We start from the raw sequence: 16,791 nt of genomic DNA on the forward strand, positions 1-16,791 counted from the left end.
GCCGTGCACAAAACCATCCCCCAACACAGGCACGCTGAAGGGGTTCAACTAAATTGTGTATTAATTGGTCTCTATTCCTGGCATGAGCATAGGATGAATTAAGAGAAGAAACTACACCTGGTGAAGCTGCCAGGAAATGGTAATGGTGGTGAGCCATTGCTCCATGGCAACTGGAAGGAACAGTATTATTGGACCCCAAGAGAACTGAAGAACAGGAGATAGAGTAGATGTAGGTGCGGAAATTTAAAGGCACCATACTAGAATATCATAATCCAGAAAAGCAGAAAGAAGCTATGTGAGTGCGTGTTTGTGAGTGTGTGTGTGTGTGTGTGTGTGTGTGTAGGAGAATCAGTTACAGTTCCTTATCTTTAGCCATTCAGTCAGCTATCGATCAAACTCCTAGGACAGAGAATCTGTGTCAGAGTTTGCAAAAGTCAAACCTTTGGAACCAAGGCCAGAGTGGATTCGTGTGGCAGCTGAATCTGGAGGAGGGAAGCTGCTGAGTTCATCTTGGGCATAGAGATGGTCACTGGGGAAGAGCAGAAGGGGTCCAGATTGGTGCTTCCAGGAATGACTAAACAGCAACAAATGTGTTGGCAAAGCACTCTGACTTGTAGAACATGAACGTTTTACATAATGATGCAGAGAGGTGGATCTAAGAGTGCACTTGTCACCTCTAGTCAACATTTTATCTGTTTGCCTGATAGCCCCACTGGGTCTTACACAGAGCTGGGAGTTTGTGCTCAGAACAGAGACTCATTGCTCAAGAGGCAGACGTGACTGACATGCTATTCTAAGTTTTTCTCTTGTTCACCATCACACATAACATCACCATTTTGTAACTGTTACAATTCCTCCTTGAAAAACAAACAAACTGCAAAATAAGTAAGGTTCTGAGGATAGTCGCGTAGAATTGGTAGTAAAAGTGGAATATTTAATCAAATGATTGTTTTTCTTTCTAGGCCAATGTATAAATGCAGAAAATCCAGAAGCCTTTTGACTTTGACTTCTAGTTAGCCTGGAGGATCACTTCATCAAACTAAGTCTTTCCTTGCTTTTCAACTGTTATAATAAATGATGTTAACAAGAACATTCTCTTCCCCAGCTCTGTTGACTCCTGTTTAAGAGATATGCAAACTGCTTTGCTTTGAACATGTTCTTCTTGGTCTAAAATAGGTTTCCAAATGTCCAACTAAATTTAAAACTGGAGTAACTACTAGAAAGAATAGTTGAAATTGGTTCTTTTCAGGTGTTTTGGGCATTTGATACATATCTATTATATTACTATAAAGGAAAGGAGAGAGAGAGAGAGGTGATATAATGTCCTATTCATTGGTCACAGTTCAAGATTATTAAGAAAGGACACAACTTTTACACTGACAGACCCATTTCAGATTGTACATGTAGGGTAATGTCACTCTTGCATAATTATTTTCCTCTGAATTGAAATATTCCCTCTGGGGAAGAGGAGGTACTCAATAGATTTTAAACAAAACTTATTAAATTCAAGAAGATCCTGAAACTTACAAGATTTACTAGGAACTCTCTACTCCTAAAAGGAGTGACAATTGCTGAAGAGAGGAGACTCTGGGTGGCCACCACGTCTCCAGACTGTGCAGGCAATCAGGGATGCAGCTTTTGTGATTTGTCACCCATAGTGCAATAGGCTTCCTTGGGGTGCAGCTGCCTTTGGGTCACCTGTTTTCCTTCATGTCAAGAGTTAATATTGCAGGCCTTATGTTGCATTGACCCCCAGCCATACAACTGCTTTGTTGTTACTTCACAACTGTAAATTTTCAGGACCCCAAGGGGGTCCTGACCCACAGGCTGAGAACCACTGTTCTATGCAATTCCCCCCTATACTCCTGAAAGAGACCCTATAAAAACTTACTCATTAGGGAAGTCATAGACACTAGGAGAAAGGCTACTGCTGTTGTTTACCTAAACTGGCATGATGCCAAACGGCAGTCTAATTATTGTTTATAGCTAGCAACAAATGCTCTTCTTGTCTTTAAGCAGAGAAACTTCTCTTTGAATGAGCTGTGGTGAGTGCAGACACTCATGATGCTGATGATGCTTAGAATAAATGATGGATGAGTGCTGAGCCCTCAACAGGTATTGACACAACACTTTCCAAGGCTCAGGGAACAGTTTGGAAGAGAGAGTGTCATGAGTGAACAAGCTAGAAGGACTCAAAAATGCTGTCTTTCAGGGTATGGTCCCACTGCAACTGTGATGGAATTCCCCAGGCCTGCACAAGGCTGGGTATGTCAACATCCAGACACAGATTATGAAGGGTCTCATGGGTCCTAGAAAGTCCCAGAGACCTGAACTCAAATGTGAGTGGCTTTAGCCAAAATGCCCAACAGTGGGGAGAAAGAATCTAAAGAGACCACCTCCAGTAGTCAGGCAGGATCTCCAGTAGAGAGATGGGGACACCAAGTCACCTACAAATTTCTTGACCCAATGTTGTTCATGTCTAAAAGAAATGCAGGGATAAAAATGGAGCAGAGACTAAAGGAATGGCTGACCAGTGATCACTGAACCTGGGATCCATTCCATGGACAGGTACCAATCCCTGACACTATTACTGACGCTATGTTGTGCTTTCAGACAGGAGTTTAGCACGGCTGTCCTCTGAGAGGCTCTACCAGCAGTTGACAGAGACAGATGAAGATACTCGCAGCCAAGCATTAAATGGAGGTCAGGAACCCCTGTGGAAAAGCTAGGGGAAGGATTGAAGGAACTGGAAGGGGTGGCAACCCCATAAAAAGACCAACAGTGTCAACTAACTCAGACCCCTGGGAGCTCCCAAAGACTAAGCCACCAACCAAAGAGTATACACAAGCTAGTCTGAGGTCCTCATCACATATGTAGCAGAAGGCTGCCTTGTCCGGCCTCAGTGGGAGAAGATGCACCTAATCATGTAGAGCCTTCACTTCCCAGGGTCAGGGGAGGGGGTGGAGGATGGGGGAAGAACTCTGCTAGGGGGGGGACTAAGGCAGAACAATATTTGGGTTGAAAATAAATAAAATAATCAATTAATAAAAAGGCACACATTTTTTTTTTCAAAGAAAAGATTTTTTTTAAAAATCGTACAATCAAAATTCATCCAGGATACTGATAATTAAATATTGCTAATAGTTTTAAAAACTGAATAACTAAAATGAATTAGGGCATTTTATTAATCAGATAGTAATATTTTTAAATCATTTTAGCCAAGGACAATGCACTTAAAATTTTATGCAATTCTCACGAATAGGAGAAGAGACCCCATTTTTCCCAGTTATAGACAGGCAAGGTTTCTAGGTTACTCAAGTAGTGTTGCGGTAAATGTCTCCAACCCAAATATACCCCAGCAATGAAAACACAACTCAGTTAATATGAATACATGCTGAGCGCCTAGATTGGGCAGATCTACCACTACACTACCATCTTCCCCATCTGTGAGACCCCTTTAACTTGTGATTTCTCCAGGCCATGTGCTTCTGCTCTGCTTTTCTTCTTCCTCCTCTGCATCCTCTCCCTCTTCCATTTTCTCCTCATTCTCTCTCTCAACCTTCCACTCCACCTTTCCTTTTATCTGCCCAATCATCAGCTCTCTTTTATTTTACAAATTAAGGTGGGAAGCAGGTTTACAGGAAATCACCTGAGTGCTGACTCATTCCTTGTTTGCAGTTACTCACAGGAGAATGGAATTAACATCAAATATAATTAGCCCCAGGGCTCTCTGCAACAAAGTAGCTTTTTTTTTTTTTTTTTTTTTTGAGACACTATCTCATGCAGACCCAGGCTGGTCTTGAAATCACCTTGCCTCTGCTTCACCTCTCTGAGTGTGGAGGATTTCAAATGTGCACCACTATTGCTGCTAGGTCAAGATCTGTGATGGTGAGGAAAACTGTACTTGATGCAAGCATAGTCTAGATTGGTTGTGTTTAAATGGCTTGAATTTATAGTACTATGGAGTTTATGGTTTAAAAGTAAAATGTGAGCAGCCCTTCCAATTACTATACAGTGTGGTTGGGGTTTGCTCCTTCCTGAAGCTTTCTGTTCTCAAAACAACCCTGCGGGACCTAAGCTGCGCCGTTAGGGAAGCTTTCAGCTGTAATGAACATAAAGTCTGACAACTGTTCACACACCAGTATTTATATGATGGGGATTTATTTTTCCACAAAGCAAGAGATCTGGAGAGGGAGTACTCTCAGTGTGGACTGAGTGGATTAAGAATGTCAGGTTTAACGTTTTTTGTGATGTATGTATTTATTTATTTATTTTTGGCCTTTCTCCCAAGGTCCCTCCATGTTTGTTGTACATCTGTATGCACAAGAGGATCAAGGGAAAGAATTCTCTGCACCTCCCCAGCTTCTGCTTAGCTCTGTTTTCTCATGGTAATCCCTAGGTCCACAGGACAAGGGAAAGTCAAGGTCTACACTAGAACTGAGTTAGTCTAGTCACAGCCCGTCTTGAAATGAGGAGCCACGTGGTAACTCTTTAGGCTTTGGAGTGCAGGCCATGGTCTCTAGTAGCTGCTCACCTGTGCTGATATGTAGTGGGAAAGCCACCCATGCATAATCGGTCAATGAACAGACTCAACCTTGTGTCGGGAAACCTTCCCTACGTCCACATGTGCAGGCATCCACATAGATTTGGTCTAAGGCTCCAGCTTATAACTACTGTGTAAGGCGGTTATAAAAGTAGGAGCTTAGACAGGAGAACTCCATCGGTGGGCTCTCAGGGTTTGGCTTGATGAACTTGAGGGTGACTGCTGACCTACACAAACTACACTACCTATTTGGGCAATGTATGGCTTCCATGTATGAGTGTGATGAACATGGCGGCTACTTGCCAGCTATCTTTTCTTTACTGGTCGGTGAGGGGAAATACCATTCTCAGAATGGGGATACGTTTTAAGAAGTATATTTCCAGCCTTTCAGGCAGCAAGATTTGGTCACAAAACATTATTTGTCTAATGAAGTACGAATAGGCATCTACAGGCAGGAAAATCATTCACAAGAGTAGCGCCCCACCCCCACCCCACACACACATGGCTTTGCTTTTTCTGATCAGACACAGTGGTCTTGCAACCACAGTGCATTGAGTGTGAACGAGCAATCCACTTGCTAAAATGGCCCAAAGGGGAAACAAAAGATGCTCAGGAAACTGAATGATGTGGTGACGCTGCTGTACGAGCCTTGAACTACCCAGCTCTGGCAGTGTTATCCAAAGGAAATAAACCCATTGAACCCAGCTGTGTAAGGCTTGTTTGGTTGGCGTTTCTATGGCCAGAGGCAGGGAGTATCTGAGTTTGTGGCAGATATACATAGGAGCCTTGCTTCACCTAAGTGGAGAAGAAGAAATAGTTCCCCTGCTACTACGCGTCGTAGGAATACAAGCTGCCTCTGCAGCTTGCCTACTGACTATGGCCAGGCTTCAGAGGTCTCAGCCGGGGGTAGGCTGGCCCACGGTTTCTACACTCTGGCTAAGACTGCTTTACTGTGCATCACTGCAGAGAGTAATCTGCTGGGAGGCGGCTGGGATCCGGATTTTCCACTTTGGTTCCCACCACACCTTCTTTGTTTATTAGGTCGCAGAGGTTCCTAAAATCCATCCCAGCAGTCCAGAGGTTTTGCGACTAGCTGACGTGTCTCACCCCAGCTCTTCGGAGTGGATTCTGGATACAATAAATTCACAACGGGGTTACAGACATTATGTTATAAAACAATTGTCTCAGAGATTGGTTGGCCACATCTTTTTCTCCATGCATTGTTTTTCTTAAGTCATAAATGTCTGGGAGCCATAAACCTGAACATCAAGCATTTCTTGATGGATGCCGTATCTGTCTTTGAACTGCCGCTAGCCTAAATAACATCTCTCACAATCCCGGGCAGTGAGCACAGAATGTTGGATGGAATGTTTGAAAACCACTTTTTATAACTTTAATACATGTATCTCATTTCCTCAGCTACATTGGAAATGGTGTAATTTACCTATAAATTTGTTTTCATTTTTGTTTTAAATCCTGTCAGGCACGTTTTTTAAAACCTTTTTGATGATTGTCTAATTTTCTTGAAGCCAAGTAAAAGTACAGTGTGGACTTTTATCAACTTAAATATGTTTGAATGCCTCACTTTTTCTATCTGCCCCCACTGGTTCATTCCAGAAAAACACTGGACTTTGTGTGGAGCATATTTGACATGTCTAAGTCCAAAGAGGCAAGTTGTAGAGGTTTAGGGCATTTTAAACTGACTTCCTTCTCTGACCTGCTCTGCTGACCAGCCCTAGCAGCTAAGACTCCTTATTGTGAAACCAGAAACTGGTGATGTCATATCTAAGAATTCTATGGAGCAGCATTTCCAGTGTGAAGGTGCACATGTTCCTTTTCTCCTGCCCCTCTTTGTATGAATACTATTCTATTCTTCACCCTGCCTTTAACAGAAAACAAAAACAATTAAAAAAACAAGCAAAAACAAAACAATAACAACAAAAACCCTATCTGATTTCTTCCCTATGGGAAGACCACTGTGAACTGATTCTCTAAACTCTAGGTAACTAACTCAGAGAATTTTTTTCTGTGGTTTTTTTTTTTTTTTCCATTAATTTATTTATCCACTTTGCATCCCAGTTTCAGTGCCCCTCTTTTCCCAGTCCCTCCCTCACATGGCCCTTTCCATCATTACTCCCTCCCCTTCATCTCTAAGATGGGTCTGGTCCCCCTGCTTACCAACCCATCCTGGCACATCAAGTTACTGCAGGGCTAGCTATACCCTATCCTACTGAGGCCAGCCAAGACAGCCCAGTTGGGAGGACAGGGTCTACAGTCAGAAAACAGAGTTAGAGTAAGCCCTCCTCCAGTTGTGAGACCCACATAAATGTCAAGTTGCACTTCTGCTGCCTATGTGCAGGGGCTTAGGCCCAACCCATGTCTTTGGTTGGAGGTTCAGTCTCTGGGAGTCCAAAGGTTCAGGTTAATTGACTCTGCTGGTTAATTCTTTCCTGTGGAGTCTCTATCCACTCCAGGTTCCTCAGTCCTTCCACAAGACTTCCTGAGCTCTGTCTAAGCTTTAGCTGTGGGTTTCTGCATCTGTTTCAGTCAGCTGCTGGGTGGAGCCTCTCAGAAGACATTTAGCTACGTTCCTGTCTGCAGGGATAACAGAGGACAGAGATTGTGTTTTAAGGCAAAAGGTAAAAGGGTAAGTTCTCTTTCAAAGATTTTTGCTTTAAAAGCTCGAACTAAAACAGCAACAAAACCATACCAAGGAAATATTTCTATCAAGTTTATGGGCAATAAAATAAAATTGATGATGCACTAGTTAAATCACAATGTACTCTTTTTTTTTTTTTAAGTAATAAAGGATGTGGGATGTTAGCTTAAAGCCATTAGTATTATTTGATACTTCTGAAACTATTATTGTAAGGCAGTTGGAATTGGTAATCACAGTTATAATAAATGGTGTTTATCAAACTCCCACTGTATTCCTGTCATGGCACATTCTGGCCCACACAGAGTCTACATGTAAGTTAGCACACCCCTCCGCCTTCTTCTCCCTGGAGGATGTGAAGTTCAGCAAGCTAGAGTAGCTGTTTTGGAGATTGTAAAACTGTCCCTCACCCTTTGAGCAGATCCACGCATGTCCAGCCCCAGAGAACCTCGTGGGCTCAATTTTTAGCATCCTGATTGTTCCCTCAACAAGGCACTCTGCTCCGTAGTGTCACTTGCACATCCACTCCCACTTGGAAGTGTTTTTATGTGGATTAAAATGCTTCACCCGGAGGGTGAGACCCCTGTGACTTGCAAATTATTATTGGAAATGTGGTGATTTTAAATCATTCATCAAAGTTGGGGGGCGATAGTTAGGGGGAGGTTCTGGGTTTCCTGGGTTCTTCTTAGGTATCAACTGGGTTCACCACTGACTCTGAAGTAGAAGAGAAGTGTCTTCCATTAGGTTAGAAACCCGGACATTTGAAAGTTAGCAGAACCAGGAGACGTTCATCACAGCACTGTCTCAGATTTTATTAGCATGGGAGAAAAGGACAGAGGTTTGTGATGAACTGGGAAGGCAAGCCTAATAAAGAACAAAGGTGTGGCAATAGTTACTGCATGCCTTAGCAAAAGCATGGTGAGACTGTCAGAGGTGGTTGAGTAGTATCAGTGTGTCCATGTTTATCCTTTGTTTAATACACATACTTAGAACTGATGAGATGAGATCTAAGAGGCAACAGGGTGATATTCTCCACTTACCCACAAGCTCCGGATTTCTCTGGGGTTATTTAGTACAACTGGAAACATTAAGGACAGATTAAAAGAGAATAATAACAAAGAAATGCTGGGGAATTTAGTTTGACATGGCCACAGAAGCTCACACTGCCACATAAGCCTGATGACTGTCACAATAAAGCAATAAGCACTGGAAGAGTACCAGTAAGGGGTGGTCTCATGTAGGAGCCCATGTGGTGCTACAGGCCTCTGCCAGAAAAGGGGCATTGTGGGAGCTCAGAACTTATGACTCTGGACTGTTTCCCATGTATCTTGCTCCAACAACTTCTTTTCCTAGAAACGAGAAAGACAATGATACACGTGATGAATTTGTACTAACAATAGGAATTGTTGGGTATCTTCTACAATTTGGGCAACCTCCAGAAGATGATATGTGTTCAGGAGATGGAGAGATCAATGTTGATAAAAGAGAAAAACTATCTTGTGGAAGAAAGACTTAGTTGGTAGGTTAGTACAAGCCAGAGCTCAGAGCGCTATGAATTCCAGAAAGGAATGAATTCTTAGTTTAAAATATTATCATTGTGATATTCTTTTTATGGTGATGAACATGGACTTGTGGAGGTCAAGTAATCTAGCTAGCATTAGAAGTCAATAATGAATTTGAACTCAAGTTCAAATTTGAACCCATTATTTTTTCTTTTGTTCTCGAGGTTATGATATAATTACATTCTTCTTCTCTTTACTCCCTACAAATCCTTCCATAGAGCCATCCTTGCTGTCTTTTAAGTCCACAGCCATTTGTTTTCATTAATTGTTGTTATATGCATAGGTGAACATGTATTTTCCTAACTACAACATTTTGGTCAGTATAAGGTTACTCATACGCATGTTTTTAGGGCTGACCATTTGGTATTTGATAAGTAAGTGGTGAGCACTTCCCTGGAGAAAACTCTTTCTCCCTCTCTCAGCATTGGCATTTTTAATTCCCTGCAGTTCTTTGTGTAAGTTTGAACCTCATGGGCTAGTTCCTGCCTACTGTGACTTATCTGTTGGTACTGCCTTTGTTCACCTCCTAGTCAAGCAGTTCTTTTGGTGAGACACGAATGCAGCTTCTGACATTTCTAGGAGATCCACTCTTACAGAAAATTCCCCAATCGTCTCGTCTGTCTCTCACAGTCCACTCCCCTTCTGCAATCTTCCCTAACCCTTAAGTGTGGGACTGTTCTGTAGATGCATCCACTGGCACTGAGTTCTACAAAACTCCATTACGATTGTTTGTGGTATTCTGTAATGGACTCTGTCCGTTGCACCGGGAAGCTTCCTTGATGAGAGGGAAGACTCTATACTTACCTGGGTGGTAGAAGAACAAATGAGTGTTTTTAGAGATTACATCAGGTTCAGTAAAACAGTGGTTGTAGGTTCTCCTCCAACAACCATGATTTCACTACCACTGAGCTAGTTAGCTAGACTTCCAGTACCACGCATGTTTTCCCTCATGTTGAGTAGGTTGTAAGTCCAATTAGAGAGCTGTTGGTTACCACCAAGGCATGCATGCCATTACTGCACCCTTAGGGTTATCATGCTGGTCATTGATATGGTTTATATGCATATTACATGCATATAATATAATGCATATACATGTGTGTATATCATAGCTAGGTAGGACATTTGGTTACTTCCCTCCTTTGGAAACTCACATGGTACCATATAGTACCATGAAAGCAAGTCCTCAGGAGGCTCTCAGGTCAGCTTCAGCTTAGGGGCCTCTAGGCCTTGTGTCTGAAATGAACGATATCTTTAGCAATAGGGACTTACCTCCCTCCTGTTGTGGGTAAACAAAGTCTATAGCAATAGGCTATGTGTTTGGGAGTTTCTTTGACACCTGACTAAAAACGTAAAAGAGGGTTTCTCTTGCTTAGTGTTCTGGTAAACCTGTTATTTTGTTCTAAAATTCAAAACTTTATTAACATGATTCTAGAATTGTCTGTAATTTTTTTGTGTGAACCACGAAATTCATATCTAAGAGACACTGACTAGAGCAGTTGGGGCAAATGGAAGCAAGTGAGTATTATGGACAGGTTTCCTTTTCAAAATATTTTAGGTAGTTTTAGAGGAGACCTTAGCTAGGGTAGGAGAAAAGGACATGACTAGACATAAGAGACCTGTAGGAAGATTCACTTTGTCTACTAGGGTACACAGTACTTTGTATATGGTAGAATAACAGAATAACAGGTGAAGCAAGAGAAAGTAACCAAGTATCAGTGCTAAGAATGAGCAATGGGATTGAGACAGGACTACACATGTAGCCCTGGCTGCCCTGGAGTTCATTACATAGTCGAGGTCTGCCTTCTGGTTTAGAGCATTCCTTCTGTTGCTGCTTCCAAGTGTTGATATTCCAGGTATGTCCCACCCTGTCTACCATTTCAATAAGAATGTAAGAGATTAGGAGCTGGACCTTCCTCTCCTGCTTGTAGTGATAACTTGCTGAATGGAAGCAGTATCTTTTTACATTCATTCTTGCTCATGTCAGTGAACTAGAGGGGCTGCATTGGGTCGTCCATAAGGTGTAAACCAGCTCTATAATTCTAGAGAATGCTGACTCAAAGATTACTCAAAGCCTGCGTAGCTAGGCAACCATCCTTTCATAGATGGTGATACAATAATAGGAAAGAGGGAGTAGTTTTGAGATGGAAAAGTATGTTTCCTGCCTTGATGTGACTTCTGCCCGGAAGCACCAGCACCCCTTATGTAGTAATCACCCACCTTGAAGATCCTTCTTACTCCTCCTCTTTTCTTTCCCTCTGTCTTCTGGCTCTAGTCATAGATAGCTATGGTTTTGAGCCAGTGCTCCTCGTAGCATAGTGTATGTAATTGGACTGTGTAGCCTAGAATTCCTGATCTATTTACTCTTTCTTCTTAGGGAGAAAGAAAGGCAAGACTCCCAAATCCTTTATATGCTCGCTTCCTGGATGCAAAAATGGTGTTTCCTGAAGTCATCATCACAGTACTCACAGAACCCTTTTCAAAATATTTGAGAAAAATACCTAACAATTAACTAGCATACAAATATGAATGCTTATCAAATGGGTAAAGTAAGGAGCCTGTCTCTTTCGAAAGCTTTTCAGTAGATACCATTTCAAATAGTAAAATTCTCTAGTTCATTTAAAACATGACTCCAGTGTTTTAAAGTGCTACTGGCATGCATGTCGCTAGGTGCCTACTCCGGTGTACACGCTGAATGCCTGCGATGAAAGGCTACTCATTGTTATCACATTAGTAATCGGTCTGAAACAATGTTTGAGAGAGTAAGCTGTACTTGGTGTTCCAAGATTTTTGCTGACTCAAAGGGGTAACAGGAAATAAGGTAATAAACTCTTTCTGACCTTGCAGATGAGATTTGCCGAACAATAGGGAGAGCTGATCATCAGAGGGAATTCTTAGGAGTTACTTGACAGAAACAGTTTCTCTTGTGATTCAGGCTACCCTGGAGGCTGAAAGGGTTTGATGTGCACAGAATTCTTGCAGAGCCGGCAGTAAGGCAGGGGTGTGTTCTTTTTGAGACTCTATTTGTCATTGGCTTTCTTGTACCTTAATCTTCTAAGAAGGAATTTTGCCAGAGAAATCCATGTGTCAGACACGACATTTCATTAAAGACACCTTTTGAAGGTTAAGGTATTTCAATCCTTAGAATATTAGTTAAATGCAAATACATTACCTGAACCAGAAAGCAGATTAGCATCAAGTATGTCTGTACCTGGCCAGGGATCTTAGGCCAATTAGGCAGTGCTTCTTAGCTTTACAGTTTGGCTTCTTGCATCCTCTTACAGGTAGCAAAGCTCAGCAGAATTATTTAATTTTCATTTTAAATCAAAGTGACCTAAATATTTATTTATTTGTTTTCTACCCTATGTGTTTATTGTTGGATAGTTTCATACATTTACATGATAAGTTTTAGCCATATTTACTGTCATTTTCTTCCCTTAAATTCCTTCCTCTCCCACACAGAGAAATAAATATCACCTATCAGAGACCCGTTGAATGGAATAGAACTTTGAAAATACTTCTTATGTTGTAGTCACGGATCTCTGATCTCCTAAATGAAAAGTATGGATCCAAGGCTTATAATAGAACAGAGACCAGGCTTTCAAACGCAATTTGAGACGTGTGTGCCACCTTGTACACATACCAGCTGGGGCTGAGCAGAAGAGCTTTTCATCGTTCTTAGTACATGGTCAAGGCTCAGGTAGTCTGAAGCAGCCATATTAAAAATAACAGCAGAGCGTGTCAAGGGAAAAGAGAAGCGGGGGACCCCAAGCTTCTGAGATTTACTTATGGATTTTAGAATTAGAAGGAGTCACTGATACAAAGTTGATGCTCTCCCTGACACCTGCTTAGAAGGCCGCTCTGGGTGGGTCGTGCACTTTGCATATCACGGCACTATTTTCATTTTAGAATCTTATAGACTTTATTGCTTTAAAAGATCTTGTCAGTCAATAAAAATATCATACACCCCAATTAACCAGGCCCATATACAACTTAATGAGCTTCTATATCTGTGGTTCTCAGCCTCCCTAATGCTGTGACCCTTTAATACAGTTCTTCATGTTGTGGTGACCCCCAACCATAAAATTATTTTTGTTGCTACTTCATAACTGTAATTTTGCTACTGTTATGAATCATAATATAAATGTTTGTGTTTTCTGATGGTCTTAGGCTACACCTGTGAATGGCTGGTTTGAGGCCCCCCCCCCCCAGGGGTTGTGAGCCACACAAGTTGAGAAGCGCTTTTCTGTACAGTTAGAATAGGCATTCAGCATGGAATCTGTGAAGCTTCACAGTGAATTTTACACTTGCAGCATAGAATGAGTTTAATGCACTTATCTACCATCCCAAAACAATTCTCCCATGACAGAATTGGAGCTAGTAAACATTTAGCTTTAGATCCTTTTTCATAATTTGTACCCATTACCTGTATTCACTTTGTACTCATCCCCTTGTATGTAGCACTATGTTTGTTTATTTGTTTGTTTGTATGTTTGTGAGGAAGACAGTTAATGATGAACTCTTAGTACAAAGAGAAATAGGACAGCAGTGTGATAGGACTGTCTGTGCTCCAAATTCACATTTCCCATTCCCATCCCAGGCACCAAGTTATTCTGTGGGTGCTTCATGCCGGCGACTTTCTTGGACACAGAGAAAGTAGAAGGGAGTGAAAGCGGAGGACGGAGACAGGAAGACAGACAAGCCGGTTCTTCCCCTGCCGAAGGGAAGGCATTGCGGTTCCTAACTGGAGTCAGGAGCTGCCTGCACGGGCAGGCACAGATGGAGCTCATTGACAAGCAAAGGCTGCTCACTGCCAACTTCAACCCATGGGTGCCCTTCTTCCTGGCTGTAGAGAAAACAGTCTCGGAAACACTTTCTTCTGCTTGCTTTCTTCCTTCCCTCCCTCCCTCCCTCCCTCCCTCCCTCCCTCCCTCCCTCCCTCCCTCCCTCCCTCCCTCCCTCCCTCCCTCCTTTCTTTCTTTCTTTCTTTCTTTCTTCCTTTTTCTTTCTCTCTCTTTCTTTTCTTCTTTCTTTTTCCTTCCTTCCTTCCTTCCTTCCTTCCTTCCTTCCTTCCTTCCGAGACAGTGTCCTACTATGTAACACTGGTTTAGAACCTGCTATGTAGACCAATTTGGCAAATATTGCACTTTAAATATTTATTTTAAAATTATGATCCAACCAGACACCCCAGAGCTTTCAGGTACTAAACTACCAACCAAAGAGTACACATGGAGAGACCCATGGCTCCAGCTGCATATGTAGCAAAGGATGGCCTAGTCAATCATCAATGCGAGGAGAGGCCCTTGGTCCTGTGAAGGCTTGATGCCCCAGTGCAGGGGAATGCCAGGACCAGGAAGTGGGAGTGGGTGGATTGGTGTGTGTGGGGTGGTAGGGGATAGGGGGTTTTTGGAGAGGGAACTAGGAAAGGGGGTAACATTTGAAATGTAAATAAAGAAAATACCTAATGAAAAAAAGAGAAAAAAATAAAATTATGAATGCAAGTGCACATGTGTGTGTGTGTTTGTGTGTGTGTGTGTGTGTGTGTGTGTGTGTGTAGAGGGCACTGGTATCAGATACCCTAAACACTTGAGTTACAGTTGGTGAGAAATCCTCTACCAGCTTCCTGAAGCTGTTCTCCAAGATTTTATGTTTGTAGTCCAGACTAGAGGAACCATCTTCCACCACTATTCCATCTACCATACATCAGTTGTAAGCTTCAGTTGCATCCCCTCTCCTCACTCAGCAGTGCTAACCATGGTACTCCACTGTGTCCTGGGTTAAGCAGTTGTACCTGCCATCTAAATGTGAGGCTGGCATGGCTGGGTTTCTGTTCATAATGACCTACAGAATCTGGAATTGGCTGAAAGCTAAAGTAGAAAATTCCCCTCTCCAGTAAAGCACTCTGTCCTGCTGCAATGTGATGGTTTCCACTGGGTGTGGCTTTGCCTTTTCTTGTTGGTAGGCAGGTGATCTGCTTAGTCAAAACTGTAGGGCGCATGCCTTATTTACCTCCAGCAAAGTCAAGCTGAAAACCTAAAGCAAAGCAATGCCATTTCCTAATGTGCAAGATGACAGTTTTTAATGCCTTCATGTGCCAGACCCGGGTAGGCACGTGCTAACAGTCCAGCAATAATCACAGATAGTGGCTGTTTGTGGAACCTCACCAGGTGAGGGATGCACACATGAATTGATACTACCATCTTTAAGTTTAGGAGTTAAATAGCAAGGGAAGGTTAATCAAGCATGTTTAAAGAATGAATATGTACTAAGCAAGAAACGATTATACATGTAAAACATAGGTCTATACAGGCCTTTATTTACAAGTGCCTTAGGGACTGGCAGAAGAGAAAATAAGGAATATTTCTCAACGCTCTACTCCAAGCAGGTTATAGTTGGGCTTATTCATTTTAAAAACTGAACAAGATTGTTTTTTTTCTAGGTACATATTTATACAATAGGATTACATCCATGCTGCATATATTTTCCCCCCACTGGAAATGTATGACTAGGATATTTTAATACTTTCATAATGTGTCATGTTCTAGTATGTCCTGTTAAGCATGGAGAATCTACTTGCAACCCACACAGATTCATGGGTTTTAAATATTTAACTTTCATTTAGGTAGGCAAGTAATATAACATCTGCCCTCTTCTGCAGACATATAAAAACTAGAATGGGCTACATTTCCTCTGCAAGTACAGAAGATTTATGTTAAGAGTCTTTTTTTTTTTTTTCCCCAGCCTTCAACTATATAGATGTCTGCCAAGGTCAATGATGGGGCTGTCTACTGAATGGGAGGAGCTAGCTCACTTACACTTTGTGACCTCCAGGTCAAACAAGTACAGAAAGAGAGCAGAAGAATGGCTAGTCTGGGGTAGCTAGTAAAAGGCTCATTTTAAGGATTATTCTAGACTTGTGGGAATGTTTCTCTACTGTTCATGAAGCATACCTGTCTTTTTATTGATAGCCAATGATCATTGTTTGAGCCAGACCTCTCGGAGACTAAGAAAAGTCTCCAACCCTTAGGCATCTTTTTATCTGTATGTAAAGTTCAGCACCCATAAGTATCTCTAAGATGAGTATTGTGGTGTTAAACTATAATCCAAGCACTGGGAAGCTGAGACAGAGAATTATAAGTGTGAAGCCAGACAGTGCTGCATAATGAGTGTCAGCCTAGCTATACTGTTATAAAATCACTTAAAGTTTCAAAAACAAGCCAGAACGAATCAAAGGGGGTTTCTAACAGTTCGTCAAGAAGATAGTGTATTTAACCATTTAACAAATGAAGACTTTGTAGTACAGGAGATTTAGAATAACTAAGAACTACTTAGTATAGAATGATGTAAAGGGACCCCTGATGTTGCATGGAACTCTGGATCCTTCCCTGTGTACAGGGTCCTCTGCAGTTGTACATCTTAGTGACTTACAGGCGTTTGCTCCAAATAAAGAAACCTCAAGCTGCTTAAAGGAATTTGGCTACTTCTACAGGCAGAAAAAAATCAAGGATAAATAGTCTAGACTATTGAGAAGAAGTGTGCAGTCCTTTGTTTTGTAGAATAGGGAGTCATGGGAGGAGGGCTGGGGAAATCCAGGCTATGGTGATAGTTTATCAATCAAATGAGAATGGGACATGAAACAGCTTAGTTTCTCAAGATTTCCTTTAAAACTTGAGTGTAGGCAGCGCCAAGAACAGAACCACAACTTGAGTGAGTAAGGTTCTACTGATCCTGGTGTGGTTGGCTTGGTCTTGAGAGAGCAAGAACGCTGGGCTGTAAAGTTGTCTTTTTGTCTAAGACAACTTTGGGTCAATCTTATCATGCTGGCTGACACAGAAGGTAAGCAATAAGGAAGAGGAGTCTTAATTACTCATTATGAAGAAGTGGCTTATTCTCTATGACTGCTATGTATACATAAAATAAAACAGACTTATAAACTTTCATAACTAGAATTTTACCAAATGAATTCCATGCCAAGTAATTAACAACAGACGACAAAACTCATTTTCTTTCTGCCGTGTTTTATTCCTTTTCCT

Source organism: Mus musculus, chromosome 13 (genome assembly GCF_000001635.26).
Source record: "Mus musculus strain C57BL/6J chromosome 13, GRCm38.p6 C57BL/6J".
Lineage (NCBI taxonomy): Eukaryota > Metazoa > Chordata > Mammalia > Rodentia > Muridae > Mus > Mus musculus.